Source organism: Staurois parvus, unplaced genomic scaffold (genome assembly GCF_062004578.1).
Source record: "Staurois parvus isolate SC_StPar_1 unplaced genomic scaffold, SC_StPar_1.0 ptg000262l, whole genome shotgun sequence".
NCBI lineage: Eukaryota > Metazoa > Chordata > Amphibia > Anura > Ranidae > Staurois > Staurois parvus.
In genome coordinates, this window is record NW_028318058.1 from 6,203,014 (window position 1) to 6,223,845 (window position 20,832).

General features: G+C 42.2%; 1 protein-coding gene across 3 annotated transcripts in view; it reads left to right on the top strand.

Moving 5' to 3' along the window:
- The window catches only part of NCK2 (NCK adaptor protein 2), a 95,929-nt gene that overhangs the window by 38,979 nt on the left and 36,118 nt on the right, over positions 1 to 20,832 (top strand). For all 3 annotated transcript variants that reach the window (XM_089681266.1, XM_089681268.1, XM_089681267.1), the window contains one exon: positions 16,383 to 16,437. The gene's annotated coding sequence lies outside the window, so the exon portion shown is untranslated. The remainder of the gene's footprint in view (positions 1 to 16,382; positions 16,438 to 20,832) is intronic.

Consider the following 20,832-nt stretch of genomic DNA (forward strand, 5'->3'; position numbering starts at 1 on the left):
CCCTTGTTTCAGAGTCTTACACTGACACAGCTCCATCCCTCTGATCGGGCTTCTTCACAGAAGTGCAACATGTGGCCTGTCTGACTAAAGCAGAGTTTTGTGAATCTATATATCTATTCCAAAAGGCTGTTGCCACTTCTGAAAAACGCTTGTGCCAACAGCTGAAATGCTCTTTTGCCTCGCTAGTGTCTCTTCTGGTCCATTGACCCTTGTTTTTTTCCTGTGGGCTTGTTGCTGCTGTTGGTTATTTTTTTGCCCACCCATTGACTCATTGCTTAGGGATAGTTCATGGTCTAAGAATCAGTTCTGGTGTCCCGTACTGTACAAATAGGATAAGTAAATACCTGTAAATTCCATATTTTGAATTGCAGTACAGGACAGACACAGGTCCCTCTCCCCTTTCCTTTGTGATCTCCTGACTGCTAGCTAACAAACCGGACATCTTTTCTGCCATAAAAACTCCTTCCCTGCCTGCTAGCATTTTTCTTCTAATTCTACACGGTGTCTCACATGCCTAGCTCAATGTACAATCTCCGCATGCTGTGGATTCTAGATCAAAGTAACTTCCATTTGCATGTATGTGTAGTCGTGGTGTCATCCCTGGCTAGCCATTTAAGATATCTGAAGACTGAGACTGGGAAAAGATATCTGAGGGAGCTGCAAGTGGGAGAGCTGACCCTGCATTTTTAGGGGCGGGCACTTGGGAAGGCAAACGCAAGATCACGTGGTCTACAGCAGCTCTGCCTTTTGGGGGCTGATGTCATTGAAGCCGCCTTTCTTTTTAGGCGCATCACTGCATGGATGTCCGTTCCCCAGTTCATTGCCACTTTAGTTCATATGAAACAGAAATGCAACACCTTACTCACTTTCCAAAACTCCCTCCTGTTTTAAAACACAAGTTTAATTCTGCCTAAAGTTGCATTCACGCCTGCATGACTCAACATGTGTGTGGTTTTTTTTTTTTTTTTTTATTGTGCGTTTGTCATGTGGTAGTAAAGGGCAGCCCACTGACTTGGAACGCACTGCCCTATGCATGGAAAACGTGTCAAAGTAGCTCCTGCTAGTGTTGCGCTCTTTTTGGCTTGCTTACGGGAAAGTATTCAAAAACATGTCTTTCTGTGCATGTTCCCGACACAATGGTGTGACTGGAGCCTCAGTGATATAAAATAATTTTAGAATATCTACTAAAAAAAAAAAGATACATGATGCCTGGCTCCCAAGAAATACAACAAACATTCTTTTACTAATCGGTACCTACGTTTGTAAATGAAATTAATAAATCAGTACCTAAATTTGTAAAAGAAAAAACCTTCACAGATACCTAACAACAAAGCCCAGATGTTGCCTGGACCCTTTGCAGGGAGACAGCTATTAATTTTATATATAGTAATGTGTTTGAGAATTTATTAAAGTGTTACTAAACCCCAGATCCTGCATTCTCTATATCTGGTTTCCCACAGTACGCACAACATGGAAATGCAATTATTTTAGCAATTATAAACTGATAAATACCTTTCTTCATCAATAGTATATAGCAGTATTCTCTCAGTGTCTAGCTGAGCACTGGATAAAGCGTGTAGGAGTTTTCATTCTGCTCTGACTGTCCTATGAGGCTGCATAACCCTTGACCTTCTGTCTGGGCAGTGCTGATTGGCCCTGTACTGATCACAAGCACTCTCCCAAGAAAAAAAAAAACTCTAGCAAAACATACTAAGCTGAGCAGAGTGACTCCTAGAACTCTATACTGTCAGCAGATGGATTGGGGACAGTAGAAAAAGGGAGAGCCAAACCTATGTTGATTACTAAAACTTTCTGCTCTACTGCAACAAACCCTAGGAATGAGATTTCCAGTTCACACCCAGCTTGTAACACTAGCTACGTGGACCCATACAGTGTAATGTATGTTGAGAACAACCAGCACATCGAAATGGAATGATTACTCAAAAATTCTACTTTCAATAATTTTTTTTTTTTTATCACTAAAATTGCTTTATAAAAAAAAAAAATCTAGAGACATTATAAATCACTAATTCTACCTGGATTGTTATATAATGGGAGTATAACTTCCAAAGTTTTTTAATATTCATGATCAGACACTTAAGACACCAGAATGATTTCACAGCTGTTTGTGCTTGAAACACCTCTGTCCTCATTATTATTTTTTTTTTTTTGTTAAAGCTTGTTTATCACTGTCACTACAATTTTACCTCCTACGGTTACCTTTTTTGCTCCGTGGCGGGGACAACAACGTATTTAATTTATTTGTACTTTGTTTCCTAACAAAATATTTGGAAACGAAAAAGCTACAGTACATAGGCATGATTTGTTAAAGAAGTGTTTCTAATATCCTGATATATGTAGTACACATGATTCCCAAGTGTTTGCAGGTCTGATCAGAGCACTGCAAGTCCCACCAGCAGTGTAAATATAGGCTGATAATATAGCTGCCCCTATTGATTTTACACTCAGAATCAGGAAGAGGAAGAACCAGTAATTAGGTTTTAGTGTTGTAGATTTGCATTACTACACCACTGCTCCATCTATTCGTTTTTCACTGAGCAAGCCTTAAGCAATGCTAGAGGAACCCAGACTAAAGGGATTCCTCCTGGCCTTTTATGCAGTGTAAATACAATATGAAAATTATGTTCTGGCTTTAAATCATTAAAACAATAGTAAATCACAGAACACCGTGCCATCTATTTGTACAAATAAATCTACAAACCTATACATAGAGTAATTTGGTGGGTGATTTTAGCTTTAACTTTTGGGTCAGTATCTTCTTGGAGCCATGACCTGTGATTGAATGAGAGCTTTGACATTAGACAATTCTGATCCTGAATGCCTTGATCATTTTGAGGCTGTTTTGTGTTAAAAAAAAAAAAAAAAAAATCTTATAAACATAACCTAACCTCCTTCATGCTTTACAGTAGGTATGGTGCTCTTTTCCTTCAAAGCCTAACTTGTCTGTGAACATAGACCTGCTGTAACTTGCCAAAAATGTCCAGTTTTGTCTCATCTGTTCAAAGGACAGTCTCCCAGAATCATTGCAGCTTGTGAATATATTGTAGCAAATTTCAGTTTTGCATTTTTGCGGGGTTTTTTTTTCCACCAGTGGAGTCCTTTCCTTGTCTCTTTCATTCACATAATTCTTATGTTCACTCTTTGGTTGATTTTCCTCTTGCAGGCATGTCCAGGGAGGTTGTCCACATTCCCACAAACCTTAAAGGCTAAGTTCACTTTTTTTTTTTTTTTTTTAATAAAATCCAGCTCCCCTATGCACCAATATACCATTAGTGTACCTCAGTTGCAAAAATATTCAAGCTCTCTTTGATATGGAGAGCAAGGCCCTTAGCCCTTGGTAAATTTCTTGGAAAACTTTTTCAATTCCTGAAATGTAGACAGAGGACAGAGTATCCAGTAGGACCCTGGAAGCAGGTTACCAGCTGATCTCATTAGCACACACATCCTGCACTGACCTAATTAGTACACGCCCTTCACTCATCAACTATTTTTTCACTGCATCCCTGGAATCTCTCAGTGCATTTGCCTGGCTACCCCAGTGTGCCTTCTGATGGGCTTAGGCCGCATGCAGGCCACGGGACACCCTTGATGTAATGCAAGGGCCGGCTTGATTGGATATAAAGTGATTGGATAGATGGTGTCTTCTCCTATTACACTGCTCAAAAAAATTAAAGAAACCCTTTTTTTAATCAGAGTATAGCATCAAGTCCATTACACTCCTGGGATTTTGATTGGTCCGTTAAGTAACAACCCCCTCTGCTAATCGGTTTCAGCTGCTTTGTTGTTAATGAAATTAACAGGTGCAATAGATGGGCAACAATGAGACAACCCCCAAAACGGGAATGGTTTTACAGGTGAGGCCACTGATATTTTATTCCCTACTCCATCTTTTCTGACGGTTTTTCACTAGTTATGCATTTGGCTAGGGTCAGTGTCTCTACTGGTAGCATGAATCGATACCTGGACCCTGAAGAGGTTGCACAGGCAGTCCAACTCCTCCAGGATGGCACATCAATACATGCCATTGCCAAAAGGTTTGCTGTCTCCCAGCACAGTACAGCACAGAAGAGTATGGAGGAGATTGCAGGAGACAGGCAGTTACTCTAGGAGAGCTGGACAGGGCCATAGAAGGTACTTAACTCATCAGGAGGACCAGTATCTGCTCCCTTATGCAAGGAGGAACAGGATGAGCACTGCTAGAGCCCTATAAAATGACCTCCAGCAGGCCAATGGTGTGAATGTCTCTGACCAAACAATCGGAAACAGACTTCATGAGGGTGGCCTGAGGGTATGACGTCCTCTAGTGGGCCCTGTGCTCACAGCCTGGCACCATAGAGCTTGATTGGCATTTGCCATTGAAAACCAGAATTGGCAGGTCCACCACTGACACTGTGCTTTTCACAGATGAGAGCAGGTTCACCCTGAGCACATGTGACAGACATGAAAGGGTCTGGAGAAGCCATGGAGAATGTTATGTTGGCTGCAATATTGCTCAGCATGACTGTTTTGGTGGTGGGTCAGTGATGGTCTGGGGAGGCATATCCATGGAGGGACGCACAGACCTCTACAGGCTACACAATGGCACCCTGGCTGCCATTATCGGGATTAAATACTTGGACTCATTGTCAGACCCAACGGTGGTGCAGTGGGTCCTGGGTTCCTCCTGGTGCATGACAATACCTGGCCTCATGTGGCAAGAGTATGCAGGAAGTTCCTGGATTAAGGAATTGATACCATTGAATGGCCCCCTTGTTCGCCTGACCTAAATCCAAAAGAACACCTCTGCAGAGGACTACTTTTCCCCATTTAAATTGGCTGGCTGACTACAAGATTAAAGACGTGATGCTAATTACAGAAAACAATTAGTTTTGAAACACCCTAAGGATCCAAATATTTATATTCTTCTAGGTGTACCAACTAATCTGCCAAGGCCATTTAAGAATCTCTTTGAAGAATTAGCTATAATTTATCTCTTTTCACACTGTCTTCGTTTTACTCTGCCATACTGATGGCATGCAGCTATATGTGAAACAATTCGTTTTAATTTAATGACTTTTCAGGAGGAATGAAGCAGTTGTTTCAATGAGCTGTGAGGGCACCAACAAATTTGTCCATGTCTGTGTACTGGATTTAAGCGGGGTGTACACAGGGAGGTTTTTTGTTTTTTTGTTCAACTGGTGGCTTGAACAAAAACAACTGACAGATTCCCGATTCTGCACAAGTGATGTAGATGCAGGGATCTCCCCTGCAGCGCTTGTATTCTGACAGTGGAGACCCCATCCTCCTTGTCAGGATAAACAGATCAGCGCTGCGGCCATTGGCTGCATCCATTGTTCGAATGCTGGTTTTCTAGCATGACCATTGAACAGACAACATAACACCTAGGGCAAAATTCAGCCTGTTCCTGCATGTCTGTGTATACCAACTTGTGCCATGTACATTTTTTTGAAAAAGTATCCTGTTCTTTTTATTTCTTCCTTTGTGTGAAATCCTTGGTCTTCCTGCCAGTCCCTCTGCTTTCCTATTACAAACTTACTACACTAAGCAGGAGAACTCACTGTGGTCAGTTATCTAGCTGTGCTGGGAACTCGGCCTACTCTCCCTCCAATGATCAGAGTGGGTCCCCCCCACACAACCATTCACTGGCAAGATTAGTGTACTTCTGTTTCTTCTCCCCCAGGGGTTGAAATGTTTTGCCTTTCATTTTAAACTGAATGGGTTGTTTTACCAGGTGAGGGTTTACATATACTTTAAGAAGTCAAATCTACAGGGTTGTATAACCCCTGCTACATTTTAATATGTGCCATGTAGATGTTCCTAGTTTCTCAAGCTGTGCTGCAATTATAAATTCTAGCTCAGAAAAAACAGGCTTAAATGTCTGTAGGTGTTGGTATAAAAAAAAGCAGTAAAAAGCTTTGTTTTGGGAGGATTATTAAAGTGGTAGACAATTTGCACAGATGTGCCTTAGGTGGGGGGAAAAACAGCAGTGCTCTGACATTTTAAATAAACAAAAAAAAAACATGTCATACTTACCTGCTTTGTGCAATAGTTTTGCACAAAGCAGCCCTAACTCTCCCTTCTTGGGTCTCCCGCCGGCACTCCTGGCTTAATTTCTTGTTTACAGCCGGCGAAACCAGAAGTGATGAAATATTCACCGCTGCCAGTTTCTTAGACCATAGAGATAATCGGGGCAGTTCTGAACCCCAATCAGGTCTGTGGTCAGCTGGCAGAACCGGTGGGAGAGCCCAGGAAGGCGACAGGGCCGGGCATCCTGTCGCTTGTAAAAGCAATCCAGTGGCTATTTAGTAGCTAGGATTGCCTTTCCAAGAAAGTGCTGCGCTGGCTCTAAAAAAAAAAAAAAAACATGGTAATGCCTGCATGCATCATCCCAGTATAACCACTGAAATTTGCACAGCATACAGGTTCGCCGCTGGGCGTGAAGTGGTCAAATCATGTTGTCTATTTGACAGGTTCAGCTCTATCAACAACATAAGAGACACTATATAACATAACCTCATTTAACCACTTGCCCTCCAGAGGATTTACCCCCCTTCCTGACCAGGTCATTTTTTGCGATACGGTGCTGCGTTACTTTAACTGACAATTGTGCAGTCATGCAGCGTTGCACCCAAATGAAATATATGTCCTTTTTTTCCCCCCCCCACAAATTGAGCTTTCTTTTGGTGGTAATTGATCACCTCTGCGTTTTTTTTTTTTTTTTGTTGTTGTTTCTTTTTCATTTTTTGCATTTAATAGTAAAAAGTAAAAAATATTGTGTGGTGTTTTTTTTTTTTTTTTTTTTGTTTCCCCCTCAAAATTTGCTGATTTTTTATATATATATATATATATATATATATATATATATATATATATATATATATATATATATATATATATATATATATATATCTTCTGTTCCAAAATATTATGCAGATGATATTTTTCTCATTTTCCTAAATAATTGATGTAGATAAGTCAGCATAATTCTCATGTTATCAACTATTAAGAGAACAATTCAAATTTTATTGAACAAACCTCCTAATGATAACTTTATTTTTTTTTAAACATAAACTTCCAATGCACTGTTCCAAATTATTCCGCACAATAAGTTTCAAAACACTTTATAGGTTGTAAAGAACTGAAAATTGTCATTTGTTGTGTTTGCAGCATATTTACTGAAATCAACAGCTATTTCAATCAAACGTTTAACAACATTTTAACTTTTTAAAAATTTTAACAGGTCGTATTACATTGTAACATAGGACCCCTTATTTGATAGCAGCTTCACAAGTCTTGCATCCATTGAACTTATGAGTTTTTGGACAGTTTCTGCTTGAATTTGTTTGCAAGATGTCAGAAAAGCCTCCTGGAGCTGCTGTTTGGATGTAAACTGCCTCCCACCCTCATAGATCTTTTGCTTGAGGATGCTCCAAAGGTTCTCAATAGGACTGAGGTCAGGGGAGGATGGAGGCCACACCATGACTTTCTCTCCTTTTATCCCCATAGCAGCCATTGATGCAGAGGTATGCTTTGCAGCATGAGATGGCGCATTGTCATGCATGAAGATGATTTTATTACGGAAAGCGTAGTTCTTCCTTCTGTACCAGGGAAGAAAGTGGTCAGTCATAAACTCCACATACTTTGCAGAGGTCATCTTTACACCTTCAGGGACCCTAAAGGGGCCGACCAGCTCTGTTCCCATGATTCCGTCCCAAAACATGACTCCACCATCGCCTTGCTGACGTCATAGCCTTGTTGGAACAGGGTGGCCGTCCACCAACCATCCACTACTCCATCCAGGGTTGCACGGCACTCATCAGTGTACAGGACTGTTTGAAAATTAGTCTTCATGTATTTTTATGCCCAATGCAGCAGTTTCTGCTTGTGAGCATTGGTTTTAATGGTGGCCGAATAGAAGGTTTATACACAATTGCAAGACTCTGGAGGACTCTACACCTTGATGTCCGTGGGACTCCAGAGGCACAAGCAGCTTCAAATATCTGTTTGCTGCTATGTAATGTTATTTTAGCAGCTGCTCTCTTGATCCGATGCATGGATCTGGAAGAAATCTTCCTCAATGTGCCTTTATCTGCACGAACCCGTCTGTGCTCTGAATCAGCCACAAATCTCTTAATAGTGCGATGATCACGCTTAAGTTTTTGTGAAATATCTAATGTTTTCATACCTCATTCAAGGCATTGAACTATTCCACTCTTTTCGGCAGCAGAGAGATCTTTTTTCTTCCCCATATTGCTTGAAAATGTTGCTCTGCTTAATAATGTGGAACACCCTCCTTTAGTAGTTTTTCCTTAAATTGGGCTCACCGGCCAATCTAAGTATCACAGGTGCCCGAGATTGGTTTCAGTGATCAAAAGAGCCCTGAGACACAATGCCATCCATGAGTTAAACTGAAAAACAAAATATTTAATTTTTGTGACACGTAAAGAGAATTTGCATAATAATTTGGAACAGTGTGTGTAGATAGATAGATAGATATATATATATATATATATATATATATATATATATATATAATATATATATATATAATGTCCAGTAAAAAAAATCAAATTTGGTTATAAATTTAGGCCAAAATGTATTGTGCTACATGTCTTTGCTAAAAAAAATAATCCCAATATGTGTAAGTTAATTGGGTACGTGAAAGTTAGAGCGTCTACAAATGGCAGTATAGATACTGGAATTTTTTTTTTTTATACTAGTAATGGCGGCGATCAGCGACTTATAGTGGGACTGCGGCAAGCATTCTGACACAGGGGGAAACTGACTAAATGTCACTGACATCCCAGTTGACACCAATACAGTGATCAGTGCTAATAAAAAGTACTGACACTCTACTAATGACACTGGGCAGGAAGGGGTTAACATTTGGGGCGATCAAAGGGTTAACTGTGTGCTGTTTTACTGTGTGCTCTGTGTGTGCTTTACACTGTAAGCACATTTCTTTGTATGGCTTTTTTTAATTTAAATATTTTATTAGTTTTTCAGATTAACACGTTGTACAAACAAACCCTTTAAAATTGTTAACACAGTATCAAAACATTAATCATTTTATATTTACCCCTCTCCCAACCCCCCCCCCCACTGATGTATCGCCCACCTCTCCCCCCCCACTGATGTATCGCCCACCTCTTTCCCCCCCTCCCATCCAACCCTTCACCGCATCTACTTTGCAAAAATAAAGCCATATTAATTCTATGTTAATCACCCATAAACTCTAGAATTAACTTTGACTTTTTAAATTCCTCCCATTTGTTCCATCTTATATGGAAACTCTCTATCTTATCTTCATTCATATGGTAAAGTTCCTCCAATCTACATATTTGATCCACCCTGTCTACCCAATCCTTTATTTTTGGCACCTCTTGTTTCTTCCAAAATTTGGGTATCAATCACTTTGCTGCATTCAAATAATACAATAAACCAGATTTCTTATTTTTTGACTGAAATCTTAGTACCATGAAAAAGGCAAATCTCTGGGTCTTTTGGGATATTAACCTCTGTAATTTTCTGAATCAGGCGTACTATTTTCCCCCAATACTCTTGAATTTTAGGACACTCCCACCATATGTGATACATTGTGCCTCTACCTTCGTATCTACACCAACATAAAGGTGAACTGTCTGCACTTAATCTGTGTGCCACACTCGGTGTGATATACCATTTTGCCAAACATTTATAATTCATTTCTACCTCCTGCATATTTACATTTCGATGAATAAGTCTGTACATTTTCCTCTGTTTTTCCATGTCTATTGTTACTCCTAAATCCCTTTCCCATTTCTCTATAAATGAAGGTCTTATATCTGTGTTTACTTCAGTGAGAATCTTATATATTTTAGTAGTCCCATGTTTCCCATCTCCCCATGTATCTAATAAATGCTCAAAAGGGTTCCAATCCTCTCTTGTTCTTAATGGATTTGAAAGCTTCCCTATAAAGTGTTTCAATTGAAAATAACGCCACTCATCCATTCTCGTGAAAACTTCATGCATTTCTTTTCAATTCCTTAAGTGAACCCATTTCCTCACCCACCATTATATCCCTTAATTGTACATCTTCCTTCTTTATCCACTTCCCTGTGATACCTTCTTTACCCGGAGGGAAAAACTCTGTGGACCCCAAAGGCATTAACATTGAATTACAGTCAGGTCCATAAATATTGGGACATCGACACAATTCTAACATTTTTGGCTCTATACACCACCACAGTGGATTTGAAATGAAACGAACAAGATGTGCTTTAACTGCAGACTGTCAGCTTTAATTTGAGGGTATTTACATCCAAATCAGGTGAACGGTGTAGGAATTACAACAGTTTGCATATGTGCCCTCCCACTTGTTAAGGGACCAAAAGTAATGGGACAATTGGCTTCTCAGCTGTTCCATGGCCAGGTGTGTGTTATTCCCTCATTATCCCAATTACAACAAGCAGATAAAAGGTCCAGAGTTAATTTCAAGTGTGCTATTTATATTTGGAATGTGTTGCTGTCAACTCTCAAGATGAGATCCAAAGAGCTGTCACTATCAGTGAAGCAAGCCATCATTAGGCTGAAAAACAAACCCATCAGAGAGATTGCAAAAACATTAGGCGTGGACTAAACAACTATTTGGAACATTCTTAAAAAGGAACCTACCGGTGAGCTCAGCAACACCAAAAGACCCGGATGACCAACGAAAACAACTGTGGTGGATGACCGAAGAATTCTTTCCCTGGGGAAGAAAACGCCCTTCACAACAGTTGGCCAGATCAAGAACACTCTCCAGGAGGTAGGTGTATGTGTGTCAAAGTCAACAATCAAGAGAAGACTTCACCAGAGTGAATACAGAGGGTTCACCACAAGATGTAAACCATTGGTGAGCCTCAAAAACAGGAAGGCCAGATTAGAGTTTGCCAAACAACATCTAAAAAAGCATTCACAGTTCTGGAACAACATCCTATGGACAGATGAGACCAAGATCAACTTGTACCAGAGTGATGGGAAGAGAAGAGTATGGAGAAGGAGAGGAACTGCTCATGATCCTAAGCATACCACCTCATCAGTGCAAGCATGGTGGTGGTAGTGTCATCGTGTGGGCATGTATGGCTGCCAATGGAACTGGTTCTCTTGTGTTTATTGATGATGTGACTCCCGACGAGCAGCAGGATGAATTCTGAAGTGTTTCAGGCAATATCATCTGCTCATATTCAACCAAATGCTTCAGAACACATTGGAAGCCGCTTCACAGTGCAGATGGACAATGACCCAAAGCATACTGCAAAAGCAACCAAAAAGTTTTTTAAGGGAAAGAAGTGGAATGTTATGCAATGGCCAAGTCAATCACCTGACCTGAATCCGATTTGAGCATGCATTTCACTTGCTGAAGACAAAACTGAAGGGAAAATGCCCCAAGAACAAGCAGGAACTGAAGACCGTTGCAGTAGAGGCCTGGCAGAGCATCACCAGAGATGAAACCCAGCGTCTGGTGATGTCTATGCGTTCCAGACTTCAGGCTGTAACTGACTGCAAAGGATTTGCAACCAAGTATTAAAAAGTGAAAGTTTGATTTATGATTATTGTTCTGTCCCATTACTTTTGGTCCCTGAACAAGTGGGAGGCACATATGCAAACTGTTGTAATTCCTACACTGTTCACCTGATTTGGATGTAAATACCCTCGAATTAAAGCCGACAGTCTGCAGTTAAAGCACATCTTGTTCGTTTCATTTCAAATCCATTGTGGTGGTGTATAGAGACAAAAATGTTAGAATTGCGTCGATGTCCAAATATTTATGGATCTGACTGTATATCTCTCACTTATTTTATTAAACACTCTTCTCTTATCTTCTTCCAGAAAATGTATTTAATTCTTCTCTTTTATTTGTTACCCTCTGCATAATCTCTTTTGTTACTTTGTTTGTGTGTCTATTCTAGTTTACAGAGTTCCCTGAGAAGCGTATTTATTTTTTCTCTTCTTTCCCTCTTTTCTTTGCTCCAATTGCTATCGGGATTCCTCTACTATAGGCCTTATGAGCCTCTCACACCGTTGCTACAGACACTTTCCCTGAATCATTATCTTAAAAAAAAATGCTCTTTCTTTTTTAATTTTTTGATCTGTCTCTTGATCCTGCAGAAGTGTCTTATTTAACCTCCATACTTTTCCCCCATTCAGCTCCTTTCCCCATAATAATTGCATTGTGACAGGAGCATGGTCCGATATTGACATTACTTCTATTTTTACTTTGACCAAAGACTCAATAAGTCAATGGTCTAGCAATATATAATCCAATCTTGAGTACATCTCATTTGCATGAGAATAAAACGTATAGTCTCTGTACTTCATATGCTTAATTCGCCATATATCTACAAGTTGGCATTGATATATCATTTTTTTCAAGGATTTCAAAGACCTACTTTCCTCTCTCTGCACAGGAGACATCATGTCTATCTTCGGATCCATACAAAGATTGCAATCTCCTGCCACAATTAAACTGCCTTTTTTGAAATACATAAATTTTTTCAGAGTATTTTTTAGGAATAACTCCGGTTTCTTATTCGGGCAATAAATATTTGCTAATCTACAATCTATTTCTTGTAGTTTTCCCTTCAGAAACAGAAATCTCCCTTCAGGATCTACCAATCTATCTTCCAATTTAAACCTTATATTTTTCGCAAAACCTATTGCCACTCCCTTGGCTCATCTAATTGGGGAATCTGCATTAAACCACAATGGATAATATCTGGAATTTAGTTTCACATTTGTTTCTCGTACCAAATGTGTCTCATGTAAGAAAACCACTGAAGACAATCTATGCTGAATTTCTTTAAATATCCTAAATCTCTTCCCAAGGCTATTTAATCCATTAACATTATAAGTCACAAATTGAATCTCTTCCATTCTTCCCTTCTTCTCCTCCTATGCTCTCCTCCATCTCCTCCTCTCTTGTCCATATCTTCCCCTTCGTTCTCTAGGACTTCTCCAAACTAAAATATCTCCTACTGTTTCACAGAGTCTTAAACTACCTGCCCCCTCCCTGTACCCTCCGCCTACCCACCCACCTTCCCATCCCCCCTCCCTTATCCCCCCCCAATGCCCTCCCTAACCCCCTTTAGGCTTATAATTTGCCTACCAATCATTTGTGGTCCTAATCCCACCTTTGATTCAACTTTAAGGTGGAGCTCTGACTATGTACTTCCTCCAGATTGCGTGTCCCGTCTCCCTTGTCCCGCCTTTCTCTGGTAACCAAGGGAGAGGGGGAGGATGGATAAAGAAAACGAAAGGAAGGACAGAAAATCTACTTTCCCTTCTCTCCCCCCCTTCACCCCCACAGATTCAAACGTGGGGTGGATAATACAAAAATGGGGATAGAGAGAGAGGAAAAAAAAAATAAAACCCACACATCCCGCCTCCCCCCCCCCCCCCCCCCACACACATTATTAATTATTATTTCTATTTATTCCCCCAGGAGCTGCCTGCCACCTCTTTTTCTATACCCCCCCATCTCCCTCTCCCCTTCCCCCCCCCCCCCCCAGGAATAACTATTTTCTGCAACTCAAGACTTTCACAGAAATCTCTCAAGTCCTCTGGGAATCTCAGTCTTGCTCATTGGCCATTTTTCCAACCGATTAAACATGCTGGGAATCCCCAGCTATATCAAACGTTCTGCTTTCTCATTTGTTCTAGTAATGGTTTCCGTGTTCTCCTTCTTATTAAGGTTTCCACTGCTAGGTCAGCAAAGATCTTCAAATTTATTTCACCATATTTTATTGCTGCCCTTCCTTTTATCTTCTTCCAAAGCTCCTCTTTATCTCGGTAATAATGGTTTGTACAATCACATCTCTTGAATTTTCTTTTCTACCTTCTTTCTGTAATCTTCTGATTCTATAATACTTTATCAATTTTAAGAGGCTCTGTTGCAGGTCTGTTCATTGCTATAACAAGCATTTTCTCTATTGTTTTCAGCAAATTTTTCTCCTTGGGAGATCTCTGGGAAACATCTTATCCTTAAGTTGCGTCTTCTATCCCTGTTCTCCTGGTCTTCCAATTTATATAGCAGATTCCTCTGTTCTTTTCTCATTTCCGTCATCCGACTCTCTAAATTTAATATGGCTTGGGCATGTTTATCCAGTTTTTCCTCAGTCTCTTCCACCCTCGACAATACCTGTCCCAGGTCATTGTGCAATTTCGCCATCTCCTGTTTTATTGATCTTTCTAATCCTTTAAACATTTCTGCTATTTCTATTTTAGTGGGCAATTGTGAGGTCTTCTTTTGTTCTTCTGTGTTCTCCAAATCCACTATTTTTTCTATATCTCCTTCCTCTATATCTTGACAAATATTTGTCATTTCCAGGGATACTCTAGAGCATTCTCCAGTACTGTTTTCCATCTCAGTTCTTCCACTTATTCCTTGTCTCTCGGGGGTCTGTTTCTCTTGTTTTGGTATATATTTTTTAATTGAGCTTGTCTGGGAGGCCTTTGGCCCTCCTCCTTTTTATCGCTTTATTTTTCATACTGTTGAAGTTTTTCTTTCTCTTTTCTCTTTTTCTTCCCCCTCCTAGAGACTTCTGTTAGCATCTAGAACCCTTTTGGGTCCTATCTATTTTAATTTATCCTCCTTCTTCTTTTGACAAGACTCCCTGGGTGCAGTCCCCTGGGTGCCAACCCCCCCTCCCCTATTTTACTACACAGTTCCACTCAATTTTTAAATTTTAATGAATTTACTTCATTACATTTCATCATATCTGCCGCTCTCACTTACCCTCTTGGTCCCTTTTTCCTCCACACTGAGTGAGGCAGGCTTCCAATGTTCTCTCCTGGGTGAGTGGGATGCCAGCTTCAGTGACAGATGGTATAAGGTTTCGGGGGGGGGGGGGGGTCCCTCGATGTGCCTACAGAGGTCCCGACAGCTCCAGCTATATTCTGATGGTAACGGGGGGAGATAGAGAGGGGAGAGAGATTCGCTGCTTCCCTCACTCCTTCATGCCGGCCGGCCACTCTCACCTCCCAGAACTCCTCTGTGGCGGATCACGTGACCGCTCGGCATCCACGCTGCTCTTTCCAGCTGCCAGGGATCTCTGCTCTCCTCCTCCACCTCAGCCACGCTTTCTGCCGCCGCTAAGCCCAACATGGCAGGGTCCGCACGACTCACTCTCTTCCACAGGGGACCGTACCCGTATTTAGGTATGTCACGACGGCAGCTCCTCAGGGATTTCCTCCTATGTTCTAGTGGGACATTGGAGACACGTGGTGCTGGGAGATCTCACATTGATCTCCCTCTTGGCGCCATGTTCAGGCTCCTCCCTCGACCAAAATATTTATTGATAAATTTGCACTTGCGTAGACTTCAGTAAAAACCGGCTTGTCAATTGAGTTGTTTCAAACTGACAAAATGGCTGCTGTCCTTTCGGAGCGCGATGTTCATTATTATCTTTTGCCTTTTGAATGTGCAAGCTGCTTTTTCTGTTTTGGTAGCTTGGTGTATAAGCGCAAGTGCTTTTTACACATTGTGTTGGTCTATAGGTTGGGTTTTCACTCTGCATATTAATTTTTCATCATGTGCTCAGACTAAAGTGCCTAGGCTTGTGATAGCTTGACTTTACCATAAAAACTACTCTAGATCAGAGCATGGGCTTAGTGGAAATACACTACATTTTCCCTTTTTAATGGTAAGGAAACGTTCCTATAAAGTTGTATTCTTTGCCCTCACCTTCCTACGTAGATCCCAGTAGACCCATTTTTTTTGGAGTTTTATAAATGTTTTCATGTAAACGAAATGCACTTTCTAGGTGTGCTCAAAATGGAATGGCCCCAGCAGTAAAAGGTTTAAAGCCCAAATCCAGCCTTTTTTTTTTTTTTTTTTTCTTTGTTTTGAACAGAATGGAAAAAAATTGAATTTTTGTTTTCTTTGTCCTTGTCTGGGAGATTTCTTTTGCTTTCCTGTTTTTCTCCTTGCCATCTGCCTTGATTGTGACAAAGCACAATGGGAATACAGACAGCAGTAAACACTAATTTTGTAAGTGTTACAACTTCTGTCAGATTTGTATTGCTGTGTCATCATTTCCTGCCAACATGAAGGGTGTGCAGCAAATTCTAAATTCGGGTTGAAGCTTTTCAATGGGGATACAAACAGCATTTAATACCTGACAAAGGTTCTAACCCTTTCCCACTTCATCCAAAGCTAATAACAAAAAGTTTTGGCTGCTGTAAATGGACATCTTTTTATTAAAATTGTTAATATCTTGGTTTTAACAGCCAGAATATTTTAAGGTGAAAAGCACTAGGTAAAATTATAATTGTGCATTTAACTTGACACTAATTCTTAAAAAGAAAATCACCTTTTTTTCCCTTTTCTTTATTTTTTTTAGATGTCCTGCAGTTTAATGGATCATTCTTTTCTAAAATTCGGTCAACACTTTGCATGTAAGTACTGTAAAATGGTCTGTAATATAAATCAGTTCATTATCTGGACTGCAATGTATGAACTTCTCTTGGAAGTAATGCGGAAACTGACAATAGTGCAACTTGAACCAGAACTTGTTGTTTTCCCTCAGGCAAATGGGTAGCTGAGTGGTAACCTTGACATTATGTCCCATCCCTTCCCCACTCAGTCCAAAATTTTCACACCTTGTTGAAGCTGAGCTAAATTCCACTGTGTGGGGGTGGGCTGTTACCATAATGTGCAAGTAACATGGTGCCTTCTTCCATCAGTGACAGGTCTAGGTGACATCCCCCCCCCCCTACTGCTACCATATTCTCTGCTGCTGCTTATGTCTTGTGGCACTTCTTTTTGACCATTGGGCAGTCACTGAGGATGTAACCCCTTTTGCACAGGAACTGAATTGACCCCAGCTATGTTATGACTGCTGGGATTGTACACTGCATGGCAGATATGTTGTGCAGTGTACCTAGCAAAAAAGAGACTTTGCGTGTATCTTAGGAGACATTAGTTTACTTTAGCCCCTTGTGTAAGGAGGTGCTTTTTCAAATGTCCTGGTATTCAAGGGGTTTAAACAAGCTCACTGCTGCTACAGCAGCTATAAGCTTGGTATTGTTTTTTTTTCAGCCCCCGACTTTCATATAAAAGTGATCCCTTACAGTATAGTGGATTTTTTTTTTGCCTCATTTCGGGGCAAGTGTAACTTTAAGGCTTGGCATGTTTGTTCTATATTTGACAAAACCCCATTACTTTAATTTACCAAAAATTAGGTATTGTATTGTGTTTGTATGCATTAAACTTCATTTTAGTATATTTTGTCTGAAAAATATGCATTTGACAAACCGTTGCAAAAATATCATGCTACACAAAATATTCCACCATTTTATTCAACATGGATTTTGTTTTTATAAAATACGTAACTGTTTAGGGCTTTAAAGTAATCTTCTAGATAATAATTATATTAACATGCTAAAAATGAAAAAATTGCCCTGGTAGAAAAGTGGGTAAGAAAAATAATCAACTTGAATGGCTAGTTCAAAATGGGTTTTTAGGTGTTCAGGTCAGTAGTAGTGTAGCTTACATAGGGTTTTATATTAATTATAGTTCATTATAAACTGTTATTAGTAATGTTTCATACATTCAGAGTGACAGTTTAAAATGACTTCACCAGAGGAGCATTATGCTGCATGACTACCGCAGCTGGTGTTGCATTGTAGCTATACATGTACAGTGGGATAGAAAAGAATCACCCCCACCTTTAAAGCCTGAAACGAAGACAGAGTTTTTGCTGTATTTGTCCAGCTGTATTTACTCAGTGCAACTTCTAACATCTAAGTGAAAGATATAACATTAACACATCAGAAAAAAAATCAAAAACAGAATCATTGAGTTGGAAAAAGGATCACCCCCTTGTGTCAGTATTTTGTTGAACCACCTTTTTTGCTTTAATTACAGACTTTAGTCTATTGGGATATGTCAACATCTAGACCAGTTGTTCTCAACCTTTCTAACGCCGCGACCCCTTAATACAGTTCCTCATGTTGTGGTGACCCCCAACCATAAAATTATTTTTGTTGCTACTTCATAACTGTAATTTTGCAGTAGGAGGAATAGTGCCACGTCATTGGTATCAGTGGGAGGAATAGTGCCCCGTCATTGGTGTCAGTGGGAGGAATAGTGCCCCGTCATTGGTGTCAGTGGGAGGAATAGTGCCCCGTCATTGGTGTCAGTGGGAGGAATAGTGCCCCCTTCATTGGTGTCAGTGGGAGGAATAGTGCCCCGTCATTGGTATCAGTGGGAGGAATAGTGCCCCGTCATTGGTGTCAGTGGGAGGAATAGTGCCCCCTTCATTGGTGTCAGTGGGAGGAATAGTGCCCCGTCATTGGTGTCAGTGGGAGGAATAGTGCCCCGTCATTGGTGTCAGTGGGAGGAATAGTGCCCCGTCATTGGTGTCAGTGGGAGGAATAGTGCCCCGTCATTGGTATCAGTGGGAGGAATAGTGCCCCGTCATTGGTGTCAGTGGGAGGAATAGTGCCCCGTCATTGGTGTCAGTGGGAGGAATAGTGCCCCGTCATTGGTGTCAGTGGGAGGAATAGTGCCCCGTCATTGGTGTCAGTGGGAGGAATAGTGCCCCGTCATTGGTGTCAGTGGGAGGAATAGTGCCCCGTCATTGGTGTCAGTGGGAGGAATAGTGCCCCATCATTGGTGTCAGTGGGAGGAATAGTGCCCCCTTCATTGGTGTCAGTGGGAGGAATAGTGCCCCCTTCATTGGTGTCAGTGGGAGGAATAGTGCCCCGTCATTGGTATCAGTGGGAGGAATAGTGCCCCGTCATTGGTGTCAGTGGGAGGAATAGTGCCCCCTTCATTGGTGTCAGTGGGAGGAATAGTGCCCTTTTCATTGGTGTCAGTGGGAGGAATAGTGCCCCCTTCATTGGTGTCAGTGGGAGGAATAGTGCCCCGTCATTGGTGTCAGTGGGAGGAATAGTGCCCCGTCATTGGTGTCAGTGGGAGGAATAGTGCCCCGTCATTGGTATCAGTGGGAGGAATAGTGCCCCGTCATTGGTGTCAGTGGGAGGAATAGTGCCCCATCATTGGTATCAGTGGGAGGAATAGTGCCCCATCATTGGTATCAGTGGGAGGAATAGTGCCCCATCATTGGTGTCAGTGTGAGGAATAGTGTCCCATCATTGGTGTCAGTGGGAGGAATAGTGTCCCATCATTGGTATCAGTGGGAGGAATAGTGTCCCATCATTGGTATCAGTGGGAGGAATAGTGCCCCATCATTGGTGTCAGTGGGAGGAATAGTGCCCCATCATTGGTATCAGTGGGGGGGAATAGTGTCCCATCATTGGTATCAGTGGGAGGAATAGTGCCCCATCATTGGTGTCAGTGGGAGGAATAGTGCCCCATCATTGGTATCAGTGGGAGGAATAGTGCCCCATCATTGGTATCAGTGGGGGGGAATAGTGTCCCATCATTGGTATCAGTGGGAGGAATAGTGCCCCATCATTGGTGTCAGTGGGAGGAATAGTGCCCCATCCTTGGTATAAGTGGGAGGAGGAATAGTGCCCCATCCTTGGTGTCAGTGGGGGGAGGAATAGTGCCCCATCCTTGGTGTCAGTGGGGGGAGGAATAGTGCCCCATCCTTGGTGTCAGTGGGGGGAGGAATAGTGCCCCATCCTTGGTGTCAGTGGGGGGAGGAATAGTGCCCCATCCTTGGTGTCAGTGGGGGGAGGAATAGTGCCCCATCCTTGGTGTCAGTGGGGGGAGGAATAGTGCCCCATCCTTGGTGTCAGTGGGGGGAGGAATTGTGCCCCATCCTTGGTGTCAGTGGGGGGAGGAATTGTGCCCCATCGTTGGTGTCAGTGGGGGGAGGAATTGTGCCCCATCGTTGGTGTCATTTGGGGGAGGAATCGTGCCTCATCGTTGGTGTCAGTGGGGGGAATAGTGTCCCATCGTTGGTGTCAGTGGGAGGAATAGTGCCCCATTGTTGGTGTCAGTGGGAGGAATAGTGTCCCATCGTTGGTGTCAGTGGGAGGAATAGTGCCCCATCGTTGGTGTCAGTGGGAGGAATAGTGCCCCATCGTTGGTGTCAGTGGGAGGAATAGTGCCCCATCGTTGGTGTCAGTGGGAGGAATAGTGTCCCATCGTTGGTGTCAGTGGGAGGAATAGTGTCCCATCGTTGGTGTCAGTGGGAGGAATAGTGCCCCATCATTGGTATTAGTGACACCAATGATGGGGCACTATTCCCACTGACACCAATGATACTTACCTTGCAGACCCCTGCTCCAGCCTGGGCCTGCTCGCTCCCTCCCTCTCCCATGGTACCAACACTTACCTGTCAGATGTCTTCCTTCTCCGGCCGCTCTCCTCCTCTTCACTCGCTCGATCTTCGCGGTGCCGCTCGGCTCCTCCTCTCCAAGCTCCACCTCTTTGCCGGTGATTGGCCGCCTGTGTGCCTCTCCTGAGCTACAGTGCCAGCGGCCAATCACAGGCGAGGATTGATCTCGAGGTGTGTGCAGATGACAGGGGCGGCATGTCATCCCGCCCACACCTGGAGACGGCGGCGGCGGCGAGGAGCGGTGTCTCGGTTCCTAAGACCATCGGAAATACCGTATTTGCCGGCGTATAAGACGACTTTTTTGCCCTGAAAAACATGCCTCCAAGTGGGGGGGTCGTCTTATACGCCGGGTGCACTTCAGTTGGGATAGATATAGCTGCCATAGTGGCCTCCCGATGCCCGCCCACCTCATTCTACATACCATCCAGTGCGGCCGCAGCGGGTCATCAGCGTGGCTGCGGCGAGCATCAGCAGCGATACAGGGGTGCCAGCCTTTTCTGCTCGGCGGGAAGCAGCGGTGCTCCGGCCCGCCCCTTGT